Raw genomic sequence first — 13,897 nt, 5'->3', positions numbered from 1 at the left:
TGGTTTTGTCGTGGAATATCTTGTTTTCTCTGTCTATGGTAATTGAGAGTTTTGCTGGGTATAGTAGTCTGGGCTGGCATTTATGTTCTCTTATGTCAACTTCCCTATTAATAACCCCGAGTTATAATTGGCCATGTTCCATTTGGGCTGCTCTTAACTTCAACTGGCCAGCCCTCAAGGCATGTTTTCATGATTCACTTACCCTGTAGTGTCTTTTCTCTCCACCTCCTACTCTCCTCATGGTCTCTGCCTAATACTCCAGGCCTGGGAACCAAAACACTGCCTATCTCTCTTTTGCCCAGCTATAGAATGTAGGCATCTTTATTCACCAATGTGAGATAACTTGAAGGGCAATGAGAATCTCATCATCCCTGGGTGGGAGGGCAACCAGGGCCAATATTTAGCAATACAATGCATAGCATCAGACCAAACCTCAACAAATAAATAAAAAGGCTCTTTCTCTATATACAATATAGAGTAGGAAAAATTATGAAACAATCATGAAAATTATTAGGTAGGAGATATATTCAAAATGTTCAGACTGTTTGTACTTGGCAATTTAGGAAAAAAGTATGTTATTATTTATTCTATCTTGGTGAGTTCAGAACTTTGTATCTAAATCTATTTCTATTCTAACTTTTATTGCCATCCTAAAAATATCTTCTTAGACCTAGAAATCTTCTTAAATTTTAAATAACTTAAGCTTATAGTAAGACTATAACTAGTCTAGTTTTCAATCCCATCAGAAATCTGAGAAGGAAATAAATATTACCTGAGTGTGCAGGAAGCACAGGGACACAGCTTCCAAAAATTATAGAAATGACAGAGACAGTCCCCAGTATTCTCTATAACACCGGAGCATCTCTCTTCAGTCTTCTGGCCCAGTATATCTGACAGACCTTTGGTGAAGCAGGAAATATGAAGGATTTGCTTACCCTTTCTTGGCAGAGCTTGGTTGGCTCTTCATGATGTATTTGTCCTTTCTGAACAGATTTGTCTGTAGTTGAAGCATGGGAATTTTCTATGCCCAGTGGCTAACTTGCTACAATTGGAGCAACTCCATATGGAGGTTATTATTGATGCTCATCACCTTCACTGAAGTGGAATGGGGATACTGTCAGGAACAGACCTGTCTCATAGTCATAAGATCTTTTAATAATGAAATAATTTTTAATGCCATACTCTGTATATCTCTGAGGTTTTTGAAGACCAACTAAACATTGGTTATTCTTAGCTATTAACTATCTGAATAACCTTAAAAACATTTTATTATAATTAATTAAGTTAGTATCTAATATGATCATGAGTTTGACTATCTGACTATTAAGCTTATTTCTTAACCATCCTAATAGTTTATAACTTGTATTTTTTTGTTTTTTTCAAGACAGTATTTTTATCACTCCTAATTGTTTATAATAGCAGTTTTTAAAAAGAGTAGAACTTTATATTGATCTTTAAGAATTATGTAAGTACAATATCTCATATGAAAATTGAAAAAATATACATGGTGTGTATCAAAATTAACCTTAAATTTATATCAATAAACAAATATATATAAATAATAAATATATAAAACCTATGCCAATGTAACAAAATATAACCTCAATTTTGTATCAAAATATAAAGATCTCTATCAATATAAGACAATCACTGTAAAATGTTTTTATTTAAGAATAGATTTAATAATCTACCCCTATTTGTCTAATTTCTTATAATATTTCTATATGCCCCCTTTTTCTTCTCAACCTCCTTACCTTATATAAGAAAGAAGGATAGAGAAAAGGAAAAGAGGTATAGAGATCTCTGAGCCTAAGTTCCCTATTTAATTTCCTCCCTGTCTAAGACCATTATTATTTGTAATCATCCCTTAAAATGACAATATATCTATAATTCATAAAATGATCAAAACTATCCACCCCAACTTAAGTGATTGGGATGACAGTCTTCTTATAGTTTCTTCTTGCTGAATTGGGGAAAAGAGTTCCAGTTTGGGGGCCCAAGAGAAAACTGGAAAAATGGTTAAGTCAAAAGAAAGCTAGCTGGCATTATTGTTGTCCAGTCTCTATAGGTTGATTAACTGAAGTCTTGAATGGAGAAAGTTCAGGGCTTAACTGAAGTCCCGATTAGAACAATCTGAAAGACTGGATGAAACAAGGTCATCTGGGATTAGCAGCCCTTTCTGAAGCTGTTCTGGAAGCAAGTCTCTGGAACAGCATCAGTTTGAGGCAATATTGATCAGGGAGCTGGAACAGCAGGTTTCAGCATCCCAGCATCCTCGAAAGTGAATCCTGTCAGGGCTGTTCTTCTGGCCTTCCATTCTGCAATATACAAACTTTGCAAGCAGTACATAGGTTTATAAAGACATTTGTATGAAATATGCAGGGTGCACAGATTAATTAAGGGTGATTTTTCTGCTCCTTTTTGAGCAGGTGAAAGACAAGTATCTTTCCTTAAAAGTTAGTTTGACCACATAATCAAACTGCAATATAAATTTCCATTCATACCGTATGAAATGATTGCCCAATGAATCTTATTGGCTATGTGTAGCTGAAGTTCTGGTTAGAGACGTTTTTATGTCTCAGCTAGTTTCACGGCTGTTCCCATGAACAGTCAACCAACCAGCAAATCATGTTACCTATCCTATTTGGTCTTCTTGATTTCTTTCTTCCTGTCTGCAGTCAAGATCTTCAGAGGGTCTTCCTCTATCAAATCTGATTTTTATCAGTTTGGATGGAATCTATAAGTTTTCCTGTATGAACATATACAAAACGCATTCTACAATGTAACACATTTCCCGCTCTTCATTTTGAGATTAATATATCTTTGAAATAAACAGGCTGATATAATTTATCAGTTTTTTCTATAATCCAATGAATGTCTCTCAGCAGCCTTTGTTTTTTGTTCATTAATTTTTTAAGAAATTTAAAGTCAATAAAGCATTACATAATCTGTTTCTTGGAGTCTTTGATACCCCTCTTTGTTTATTAAGCATCTCTTTTAAAGGACGGTTGGATCTTTCAATGACTGCTTGTCCTGTAGGATCACGTGGTATACCTATAATATGCTTTATATTATAATATGTAAAAACATTTTATTTTACTAGAGACATATGTTGGAGCATTGAGCATTGTGAGTCTTGTCTAGGTATACCCATAATTGCCATAACTTCTAATAAATACGTAATAGCAGAATCAGCACTTTCAGAGCTCAAAGCAGTTGCCCATTGAAATCCTGAATATGTGTCTATGCTATGGTGCACATGTTTCAGTTTGCCAAACGCTGTAAAATGAAACACATTTATTTGCCAAATTTCATTTCTTTGAGTACCTTTAGAGTTACTTCCTGTAGGCAATGGAGTTGGTTATATAAGGAACAAATAGGACATTTCCTTATCATTTCTTTGTCTTGTTGCCAAGTGATAGAGAACTCTTTCTTTAAACCTTTGCTAAGAACATGGTGTTTTTTTTATAAAACTCTGAGGCTTCCAGCACATCTCCTATCAACAAACAGCTGATCAATTCCCTCATTACCTTGTGCTAGAGGGTCTGGTAGGCCCATATGGGATCTGAGATGTGTTATATGGATGATGTGTTAAAATGGATGATTTTTTTATTTCTGATCACTTGTTGCAGTTGAATAAATAGCAAAATCAATTTGGAACCTTGGTGAATTAGTTCAGCAGTTTCTATATGCATAACAACTCTTTCTGCCTACTGAGAGTCAGTTACTTTAGTAAGAGATTCTTGAAAATCTAATAACACATAAGTATCACATATAATTCTGATTTCTGAACTGAATTATGAGAACTTCCAAACACCTTACCTGTATCTTTTGATTTATACCCAGCCTTCCCTAATTTGCATCAGTGTAAAATGTAGGGGCTCCAGAAATGGGAGTTCTTTTGATTATAAGAGGGAGAATCAAATTAGTTATTTATAAACTGACATTGCTTACTTTTTGGATTTTTGTTGTTAATTTCTTCCGTAAAAAAATCACTGCAAGCTCTTTGCCAGTGATCATCTTGAGCCTATAATGAGGTGGTTGTCAGACAGAGAAGCAAGCTGTGAAGAGGTGAAGATGAGAAATTAGTTCAGATTGACTTTGTCAACCTGGGTCAAGACTCCTAAAGACTCCCAATGCCAGACGGTTTGGTGTAGGCATATTAAATATGATAGAATTTGGCAAAGGGTTTTGTGGTGGTCTGAATATGCTTGGTTCAGGGAGTGTCACTATTTGGAGATGTGGCCTTGTTAGAGGAAGTGTGTTACTGTGGGGATGAGCTTTGAAGCCCAGTGCAGAAGAATTAGTCTTCTCCTAGTGGCCTTCAGATGAATTGGTAGAACTCAGCTCCTCCTGCACCATGCCTGCCTGGACACTGCCATGCTCCCACCTTAATGATAAAGGACTGATCCTCTGAACCTGAAAGCCAGCCCCAGTTAAATGTTGCCATTATAAGGGTTGCCTTGGCCATGGTGTCTGTTCACAGCAGTAAAACCCAAACTAAGACAGTTTCTGTGCAATAATCATTCCAAATCCAGGTGCACAATACAGCTTAACATGACTACTTACAAACTCCTTTACAAAGTCCATGTGACCATGACGATGAGTTCTATAGCTTAAATGTCTAGACTCCAAGGTGTCCTCTGAGTGAGATACCATTGAGGACAGCAGGCCATAACATCCATGTGACCTCTCCCCTGAGGTTGGGCTCTATTAACTGGGTGCTAAAGAGCAAAGAGTCCAGCACAATCATTCTGGAGAATTAGGGTGAGGTCTGACCCTGCAGATAGCACAAAGGTCACTAGGTCATTAACAATCTCTGCTTTCAGTTTTCTGGTCAGAGTGCCCATATTTTGTTTCATCTCCACCCCAGTGAGTTTACCATTCCTGGTTTTCTTAGTACTTCTCTGGAATACAAGGATCTTGTGCCCTTAACAAGAGTACACTGTAAAAGAGAAAAATCAAAATAGCCTGGGCTTTTGTCTCTGTGTAGGGTATAAGATCTGTTAGAGGAAATGAAGGCTGCTTTTTGACAAGGCTAGTGTGGGTTTGGACATTCCAGCAAACTGAGGTGGCTATCCCCTTGTGTTATTTTAAAGAGAAATCAATTTTGGTTCATTGGACTTATTATTGGAGTGTTTTTGAGCACAAGCCTGGGCCATGACAACCCTAACAAGGCAGACTGAGCCACTGACCCTGAATAGCCAATAAAATAGTGACAGCAAAGCAGAAAATGTGATCCCTCTGGGATAAGGAACAAGCATAGAGGTCCAACAACCATCAAGTCCATCCACAAGGTGCTAACTCAAGGTTTAAACAGCAGGAAAGTTCTAGGCAAACCGAGCAATCCTGGTATAGGTATCTCTTGTCCATCATCAAACAGGTCTGACAAGTGGTCCCCACTGTGTGAAACCTCTTCTCAGGAGATGGTTCCTCCTCTGTGTGTCACCAAGCTCTCTTCTATTCCCTCATCCTTACCCACAGAAAAGATGGGAATAATACAATATAAAGAGAATCTAAACATGATGGAGTCTTTAAGAGAAGGAAAGACTTCCCCTTAAAGACTGGATGGGAACCCCTAAGTGTGTAAAGGAGGGAAAGAGAAAATATGGGATTAGTAAGAGAGGCAGAGAGGGAAGGAGAGAGAGAGAGAGAGAGAGAGAGAGAGAGAGAGAGAGAGAGAGAGAGAGCGCCAGAGGTGACTCTTCTGAAAGCATCCTGAGCAACCTTCCCCAGGAGTCACACATCAGCCCCCCAGATCAAAGGGAAGGTCTGACATCTATAAACATTAAGGAGTGGTACACATCAAATGATCTAGATAAGCATAGCATGCATGCCACAGAGCTTGGAGGAGCCAGGTGTGGAGATCTGTCAAGTCAGTACAGATTACTTAATTGTCCTAGAGAGAGCTGCAGACAGGCATGGCCTGGTGTAGGCTATGGAATTAGGCCTGGAGGCTCATGTTTTAACTGCATTCTTCAGGCCCGTAATTTACTCTGTCGTCCACATTAGCTTCAAACTTTCAGCAAGCCTCCTGTCTTAGCTTCTAAGTGCTGAGATTTTAGGTGGAAGGTACCCAGCCAAGAATGGTTTTGTTTGCTTTTGAGACAAGGTTTCACTAAAAATGTCTTGGCTGGCCTGAAGAATGCTGTGTAGGTCAGATTGATCTTGCACTCACAAAGATCCATCTGCCCCTGTGTCCCTAGAGCTGGGATTAGAGGCTTGGGCCATCCATGCCCAGCCTAAGGACTTTTGGGTCTTGTTTGACTTTCCCAGGAGTTCATGTGCTCTGGACAGCTAACAAACAGACCAGAAGACCACATCCTGTCTTTCTCTATAGGGTCAACAGATCGAGGACCACATTGTGCTTCTGTCAGGATTCTGAGACCACAGTGGGAAGTAGAGTGAGAAGTAACGTCTTCCGATTTAGCTCATTTAATGATCTTTGCTTCCTTTAAAAAACCGTGTCTCCCAGCCATGTCAGAAACTACATCCATAAAGTCTTACTAACAACTGCCTAAACTTGAGGTGAATAAGGTTGATACCAATAGACATACCAAAGTGGAGGGGAGAAAGCCCACTGGGCCTCACACAAAGAACTACAGATAACTAAGTAATGCTGAGAACAGGAGAAATCCTCTTTTCCAAGGAAGAGCACACCAACCATTTATTCAATACCAAATGGTCAACCTTGAAAACATACATACAAGTAACATTATACAGACTGAGAATATTATAGGTATGAGTATAGATGCACATGCATATTCAAATATGCATGTAATAAAAATTAATGAAAGAGGCCATGAATCTGAACAAGAACAAGGAAGACTATATGGCAGGGTTTGGAGGGAGGAAAGGGAAGGCAGAAATTATGTAATTATAAGATAATCTCAAGAATAAAAAATGCTTTTAATTGAAATAGATTGACATCACTTCCCTTTCCTCCTAGCTCCTCCTGGTGACCCACCCTTAAATCTCTCTCATGCCCTACTCAAAGTTGATAGGGTCTTTTTCTTTGATTATATTTGTGACATGGACACACACACACATACATATATGTATGGGTTTAAAGAGAAACCATTGAGTACATTTTTTTTTTTGTTTGTGTGTATGTGGTTTCACAGCTGACCACTCTGGGAACACCAAGGAAGAGTGGGAGAAGGATTGTAAGAGCTAGAATACCAGGAAGTCTGCTGTGGGGCTGTTTCTTACAAAAACAGTTGTGTAAACAAGACCAGAAGAATGTGACATCAATGGATGTGTTAAGGGACCAAAGGGAACTAACTGTTCTTGGGGATCCTGTTCCTAGACAAAGAACTACCATGAGTTTCAAAGTTATGTTTTAAGTTTTAGTTACTGTGCCTAAGAGATCCACAAAATAAAGATGCCTCTGACCTGTAAGCCTGTAAGAAAGCATCTCAAGGAGAGATTCTTTCTGAAATGCTGGAGACAACTGTTAATGTTTTCATGCCCCCAAACAAGTTTGTTTGACTCAGCTGAACCCGATGTGCTTGATCGCATGTAGACCTGTGCACAGGAAATATGTCAGGATGTGTGCCTGCTTGCTCCTGATTGGATATGGGTAGAGGAAAGGGGGAGGGGGTATGCAGGTAGGAAGTATGCAAAAATGAGTGCTTTCGCCTGATTAGACACAATGGGAAATACTGTGGCCTTATGGGTGTGCCTTTATAAGCCTTATCAAATGGTGTCTTATTGCCATTTTCCTGGGAACCCTAGAATACACATGGCCAAAGTCCATCAACCTGGCCTTATTTAGTTAAAGCTTGCTGCAAATTTGGCTTTAATTGTGGTAGTGGTCTTACTCTCAGTAGTGGGATTAACACTACAGGCAAGTACGTCATGTGATTTGTAAAGAGGAGCAAGCTCGGTCACGTAAGTCAACTTGTTTCTCTTCCTTCTAATTAGCTTCTTGACATTTTTTCCATGAGTTGAAGGATCAAAAAACACCACTCAAGGTGCCCCAAATTATCTTGTCCTGTATTTTGGTAACTTCAATTTAGTCTTTACAACCCGTTTCTCCTGACTGTATAGGACCTTTCACCAAGGCTCCCGAAACCTTAGCAAACAAATCCAAGGATCTGTAGAGGTTTGGGTCATTTGATCTCATGAGGCAGAGAAAAAGAATAGCTCAGGGGAAGTCCCAGCAAGCAAACCAGCAGGAATCAACGGACATGCAAAAGTTATTCTACCTCTCTCTTAGTTTCTATCCTATGGCTGTGGCAAAACACTCTGATGAAAGGCACTTGAGATTAAAAACAAAACAAAACAAAACAAAACTCAGGTTTATATAGGTCACAGTTCAAGGTACAGCCCATCATGATGGGACGTCAGGACAGACAGAGCTGAGAACAGCTGGTCATATCACATCAACAACTAGAGAGTGGGGGTGGGGGATGCAAGCTGCAGCTCATGCTGTCTCCATCTTACAGTCTAAGATCCTCTGCTCAAGGGATGGTCCCACTCACGACTAAGACTGGCCTTCCCATGACAAAAATAATCATCAAGATAATCACACCTAGGCATGCCCAGAGGCCTACTTCAAAGCAAATTGAAGAGTCAATCATGTTAACAATTAATAGTATCACAAAAGTGTATTTTATCATTTTAATCGCTTTTCCTTTTTTTGTTTTGTTTTTGTTTTTGTTTTTGAGACAGGATTCTCTGTGTAGCCCTGGCTGTCCTGGAACTCACTTTGTAGAATACGCTGGCCTCGAACTCAGAAATCTGCCTGCCTCTGCCTCCCAAGTGCTGGGATTAAAGGCGTGTGCCACCACAGCCTGGCAGCTTTTACATTTTTAAAAATATTTCTCACCTTAATAAAGGTAGTGGGAAGACATGAAACTGTTGCAGTGTATGCGTAGAGGTCAGAGGACAAATTGTTTTGTAACAGGTCCTGGATCTTTGTACAACTGACTCCATGATGGAAGTACCACTCAGGACATAAAACTCAGCACATAGCACCACCTGCCAAAATGAAAACAAAGACCTAATCCATCAAAGGTTCTACATCTGGGAAAGTCTCTGGACTAACCTTGCTTTTTGGCTTCTGTAGTTCCGCTTCTGGCTAACTGTTCTTGTTAAGTGAAGTGTGTCAACCCAGAGCATGTTTTTTTTGTTTGTTTGTTTGTTTGTTTTTTTAAATTTAAAATCCCACCCCGAGAAAGGCTTGCGACTGCACTGGGATCCCAAACACCCAGTGTAGTCACCTCCCAAACACCCAGTGTAGTCACCTCCCAAACTCCCAGTGTAGTCACCACTAGCTAAGAAAGACTTTTTATTGGCCTCAAGCCATGTCTGAGCAGTGTTCTCCAGTGACACCCACAACAGCTCTTGCCCCACACTCTCCAGTTGCTGTGACATAGACAGGCTGAGCAACATGAGCATTCTTGATACTGTCTTTTCTATCACCGTTTTTTTTTTTTTTTTCAGTTTTTGGTGTCTTTCTATTGAATCATATTTCAATTTTTAACAAGCATTTTCTTTCTCATTAGAAGAGAATATGTGATAAAGCCAACTGTAATGAGCAGGGATCTGTGTGTCCAGGTTCCTGTGTCTGTGCATGTGAGCATGGGAAGGAATTTGCAACTTTGTTTTTCTGTAAACACACATTCTTAGTAAGAACACTCAGCTGTTTGTCCAAATACTAACTCTGGAAGCTAGAGTTTCTTGGGGGTTGGGAGTATAGATCATGTGTGATGCTTATTTTCTGCTTACAGCTTTTAAAAACATTAATTTTTAAAGAATTTCATACACTGCATTTTGATCAAATTTACCTCCTACTCCTCTCTCTAACCTAATTCACCAATGATGTCTTCTCTCTCTGTCTCTGTCTCTCTCTCTGTCTCTCTCTCTCCCTCTGTCTCTCTCTCTCTCTGTCTCTCTCTCTGTCTGTCTGCCTCTCTGTCTGTCTGTCTCTCTCTGTCTCTCTTTCTCTGTCTGTCTCTGTCTCTCTGTCTCTCTCTCTCTCTCTGTCTCTCTGTTTCTCTCTGCTATTTTTTTTCCCTAGAAGAGTTTATCTTGCAGCTCCCTGATCCTCTGGCTCTTATAATGTTTTCACCCCTCTTCTATAATGTTCCCTGAGCCTCAAGTGTAAGGATTGTATTTTTTGTTTGTTTGTTGTTTTGTTTTCTATGTTTTGTATCTGTAGATTACAGGGATATAATATTATATTACACGTGATCAGTTACAATGAACACCTCCTCATCTAGGAAGCTGACTGGCAGCTGTCCTTACACTGGGGAGTTAACCCTGGCTACAGGTGCCTACCTCCTGTCTAGATTGAGGGACATGGTATGGACTGGTAAATTATGAAGTGGGGAAAATGGCTCAAAGGGGAGATAGAAGGTAAATACTGAAAGTTCAACCAGAACGAAGGCAAGGCCCTTCCTGCCTCATACAATCATTAGAATTTGACAGACATCACAGGCAGATCGATACTAGCCAGTCAAAATGGAGGAAGGACCCATCCAGTCACAAGGGGTCAAAGTCACAACAGTGGGAGTGGCTATTCCAATGGGCTGCCTTTCCTCCTGATCACTCTTGAAGGACATGAGAGGCTGGAAGTCTCATGAATGACTCTAGTCTACCATTTGTTCCTTGTAGCTGCTCATGCAGCCAGGAAAGAAAAAGAAAAGAAAAACCTCTAGAGGGTTATTGAGTCTGGAGGGCAAACACAGGCATTTCTAGGTGCACCTGCCTTTCACAGTGAGTTGTTTGGATGCTGGATGCTGGAGGCTGGAGGCAGGACCAGCTCCTACAGAGAACAGGGCCTGAGAAGGGTGGGTGTAGAAGGGGAACACAGGAATTGCAGAGGATAGCAGTTTGCTTCTTTGCTGAGCCTCTAAGGATACTTTGTGTCTACACTCAGGAGGCAGATCCCAGAGATGGAAGCTACATTCTCAGGGCCACCGGATTTAAACCTATTTCTTACAGCAGTAATTACATCATTTCATATTTGCATTTTAAAAGAATTTCCAGTTCACAGAGGATGAAACAAAACATTTTTTAAAAATTATTATAGCCTGAAGTTCATGTTCACATATCCTGTCCCAGCTAGACAAATTTCAGCTAAGTAGGGAAAGAGAGACTTAAATCCTCTTCCCCACCAAAGCCTTGAGGTTATCGGTACTAGACAATCTGAAGTCTGAGAAAAATCTTTTACACGTGAATTGAATAAGCAAATCAGAAACTTAACAAGCGGAATTTTAAGCTATTTTAAGCCTTTTTACTTACTGCCTTTTAAAATTCTTGTATATGTCTCTCTAATATGCTGTGTGTGAGGAGAATGGTTTAGGGCCTCCAGGGCTCCCCATACATTTGTTTGACCAAGGGCAGTTCTTCTTCAGCTGTTCTACAGATCCATGAGCGGCACTATCTACCCAGCTCTTCCATGAAGCTAGAAACTAATGAGAGCCATTCCCCTTTTCTTTTATATCAAATCCTAGTCTCCACAAAGTCATTCTCCTTATTATTATAATATTCTTCAGAAATGCAGTAAGACTTGTAATCACTAATCTCGGTTCTCTGATCCTTGGTTTCCAAAATTCTTTTGCACATTATTTATTTCTATACACGTATGTAGACTGATGTTATCATTACTGAATCAGCAGGAAATGCTCCCAATCTGAGTTGTGGGTTTTCTTCGTCTCCACAGTCTTAGCCTCTGTCCCAGCCTCCGGGGGCAAGGGAAAGACATCCTGCGTGATGATTTCATTAACTGAGTTTGGTTTTGATCCAGGTAATATTTCCCATTCTATTTCTCTCCCCCAGACCAGAACACCAGTGCTTTTACTAAAGGTGAAAGGCAAATAGGGAAGACCTGAGACAGCTGTATAGATGCTTTTATCCCAGAAGGGCACGTCTTTGCTGACAACTGGAAGTCCTGTAATTCATGTCTGTGAATGGCTCCCGCACATGGATAATGACACGGAAGCAAGATCATCTATTCTGTGAAGAGCTGCAGGAACCTGGAGGTGTTCCATGTCTCTCTCGTGGCCTGGCTCCAAGAAGGGAAGTTAGCAGAGATACCCGTGACGTTTTAGGGGTCATTACAGTCTTTCTCTTGCTCTGACCTTTCACCTTTTATATGTCAAACTCTGGTGTTTACTGTTTTCCTGTATCAACACAAAGGCTTTTACTCTTTATTTCTTTTAAAGTTACACACTGATAGCTATTTATCTTCAGTAAAGACTCCCCTCCGCTGTTTTCTTACTAATTGGATCACTTTGATGCACAGACCTTAAAATAATGCATTATACTCTTCTGGTCTGCAATCACATTCAGAGAGAGGTCCTCACTCCACCTGAGCAAGAAGAATTCCTGGAAAGAAACTGTGTCTTCAAAGGCGGGCTGACTATTAAAAGGCTGTGACTGTGGTCAGGTTGGAACATTGCTGGTCCAGAGCCTGGTTACATTTATCTCGGTTCATCTTCAGCCCTCTAAATAGCCACTGCTTGCCTACCTCTGTGACTGACCTAACACTCTGTGACTAACAGATTAAAAACATTTGGAATGTGTTGTTAAGAAAACCATAGTTCTGATTCATACGCAGCTAGAGACACGAGCTCCGGGTGTGTGTGGGGGGGTACTGGTTAGTTCAAATTGTTGTTCCACCTATAGGATTGTGGATCCCTTTAGCTNNNTGGGTACTTTCTCTAGCTCCTCCATTGGGGTCCCTGTGATCCATCCAATAGCTGACTGTGAGCATCCACTTCTGTGTTTGTTAGGACCCGGCATAGTCTTACAAGAGACAGCTATATCTGGGTCCTTTCAGCAAAATCTTGCTAGTGTATGCAATGAGAGGCCCATTGGTCGTGCAAACTTTGTATGCCTCAGTACAGGGGAACGACAGGGCCAAGAAGTGGGAGTGGGTGGGTGGGGGAGCGTGTGGGGGACTTTTGGGATAGCATTGGAAATGTAAATGAAATAAATACCCAATTAAAAAGAAAGAAAGAAAGAAAGAAAGAAAGAAAGAAAGAAAGAAAGAAAACCATAGTTTCCACCAACCAAAAGGCTGAGAGGCCTCACATAGCTCCCGAGGCCTACAGCCGAAGCTCTGACTTGCCTTAGCTACCTTCTTAATGTTTCCACTAATGTATCTTTTTTTGTTGTTGTTTGTTTGTTTTGTTTTTTGAGACAGGGTTTCTCTGTATAGCCCTGGCTGTCCTGGAACTCACTTTGTAGACCAGGCTGGCCTCGAACTCAGAAATCCTCCTGCCTCTGCCTCCTGAGTGCTGGGATTAAGGGCGTGCACCACCACGCCAGGCACCACTAATGTATCTTTAAAAGTGTCTTGATTTATGGCAGTTTTTTTTCTGTTACTCTTGAGTAATAGAACTTCAGGTGCCCTCTCAGCATCTCTGCTGTGTCTAACAGCCAGAATTCCTTCAGATGGGAAGACAATACATATGAGACATGACGGCACAGAGACACACTAGGATTCCAGGGTCGTTTTCTCAAAACCCTAAATCTTATGATATTTACAATTCCTTTAGGAGTTTTATTTAATTCAACATGTGGATTGTGGTAAGGGTCCTCCTAGAGCACATGAAAGACAAGAGGCTTAATCAGCACCAGTGTGTGCGTGCTCAGCCTCATGACACCTCTGACTCCTCAGTGTCATAGCAACCGAAACCCACTCCTGTAGCTTAATGTCACGGACCTATAGCCATAGACGACACAGTGAAAGCATACACTACCATATGAGGGGACAAAGGGGCTAGAATGTATATAAGGTGAAGCCTGGATGCACTTGGGGATCAGCCTTTGGATTTGAATCTGCTGAGCCTGTTTTGGCACAAATGAAGCTGCTCCCTGGCAGAAAGCCTTGGTGTCCTGTTTCTCTGTTTAAGAATACCTTTACAGAGGACCTGCTCTT

Source organism: Mus caroli, chromosome 1, assembly GCF_900094665.2.
Source record: "Mus caroli chromosome 1, CAROLI_EIJ_v1.1, whole genome shotgun sequence".
In the NCBI taxonomy this organism is placed as follows: Eukaryota; Metazoa; Chordata; class Mammalia; order Rodentia; family Muridae; genus Mus; species Mus caroli.
This window is presented reverse-complemented; position numbering follows the sequence as displayed.